This window comes from Grammomys surdaster, unplaced genomic scaffold (genome assembly GCF_004785775.1).
Source record: "Grammomys surdaster isolate TR1022 unplaced genomic scaffold, NIH_TR_1.0 261, whole genome shotgun sequence".
In the NCBI taxonomy this organism is placed as follows: Eukaryota; Metazoa; Chordata; class Mammalia; order Rodentia; family Muridae; genus Grammomys; species Grammomys surdaster.
In genome coordinates, this window is record NW_021604702.1 from 4,144,373 (window position 1) to 4,146,329 (window position 1,957).

A 1,957-nucleotide genomic window follows, 5' to 3' on the forward strand; every position below is an offset into this window, starting at 1 on the left:
AAGAAGAAGAAGAAGAAGAAGAAGAAGAAGAAGAAGAAGAAGAAGAATAATCATCTCCCACAAGAACTGAACAGAAGCTAAGGCTGAGGCTTGGGTTCTGACAGAGCCTGGCTGTGAGTCTGGGAGGCAGTAGATAGAGAGAGAGATAGCAAATACATCTGTTTTCACAGGAGCCTGTTGTTCTCTGTACTAACTGCTATAAAAACAACATGAAACCAGCCACACTTCAGTTTTGGTTCTAGTGACTAAATCAAGGAATGGTTCGATGGTTGCTGTGTCATTAGAAATGAAACCGGTTCTTAAACAAGAGAACAGGGTCAACACTTTAATAACCAGTGAGTACATAGAAAAATCAAAGCTGAAACTCTACCACCCCAGCCCTGAACACCTGCTGCCTAAGGTTGGTTCTGAACCAATGAGCCCTCTTTCTTGCAATGAAGACACCGGATGGGCCCCGACTTGCCTGACACGGAAAGCCAGCTTTGTTATGTTCACAGTGCTATTGGGTGGAAGTGAGACTCATACCCAACAAAAATGCTTCATATCTGATTTTTATTATTTCAAATATATAATCATATTCACCCTCCATAAGTACTTTTTTTTTTCTGTTTGTATACAGTCTCCCAATGTAGCTCTGGCTGACCCAGAACTCCCATGTAGACCAGGCTGGACTTGAAACTCAAGAGATCTGCCTGCCTCTGCCACCTAAGTGCTGGGTCAAACATATATTTTGATATATGAATTTGATCTTCACTACGGGGTTGCCGTTTATGTTTTTGTTTTTGTTTTGTTCTGCAGACAAGTACTCACTCTGTAGCCTAGGCTAGTCTGAAGCTCATGGCAGTCCTCCTGCCTCAACCTCCCAAGTATTAAAATTACAGACATGAGCTTCCAAGTCTGGTCATCATTTACATTGTTACAGATGAAGAAACTGGATCGTGCAGAGGTGACTTAACCGGAAGTAGGCAGAGCTGGGGCTCTGAACAGAAAGATTCTTATCTACCAACAGAAATGGTGGCCATACCATAATCCCAGCAGCACTTGGAAGAGCCAGGAAGATGCTAAGGTGAAGGCCAGTTTGGTCTACACTTACCTGTTCCCCTCTCCCACAAAAAAGAAAGACACACTCACCTCTGTCTATACTGCCCCTGATCTATATACAGTCATGAAGGCGGTACAGTATGTGGGCATTCACAGGGTGTCTCCCCAGCACCCACTTCTCCCTAATGTCACCGAGGAAGCTCTTCCTTGCTTCCTCTTTTGGGAATCTGTGTTGAGGAGGCCCATCATAGTATGTATGCATCAGGACAGGTGATTGGCTCAGTTCTGACCAATGAGGTTTGAGAAAACATTTGCTAGCCTTTCTGTAAACAGGCATCTTCGGGTCTCAGTTGTATCACTGGAGGAGGTGCCCTCTCTTTCCTTGTTGGTCTAGCAGAGAACTCAAGGTCCACGTTCCCTAAACTATTATTTGCGCCAAAAAATGCTCCTGAGAACCAAGCCAGCATATGGGAGAGGCAGTGCTCTGGAATGAAACAGACGTAGTGCCCAAGAACTAGGACAGTATCAAGTTTTCAGAATACGAGTAAAAACAACCCCTTAGTTTGCTTAGATAACTTCAGTTTCTGTCACACAAAAACTGATAACCAGTAAAAAACACTTCCAGAGGTCAGTAACATCTGGCTGCTGTCTGGGCTTCCCAGTCAGCCTGAAACTCGTCCTTCAACACGTATCATTAGTTTTGGAGCACACATCTCTCTCCTGCTTCAGACCCCCAGAGACTCCATCTTTCTATTCCTGAGATCTGGCGTTTACAGTCTTCCGCCTCATCTTAGCCCCGCCCAGACAAGGGCAATGCTCTTCCAAAAGTCCCACCACAGCGACAGGTAAAGGCCTCTGCAAGAAACACTCAGTAGAGGGGAATGGACAGACCCGCATGCTCTGGGCACCAGAAGTA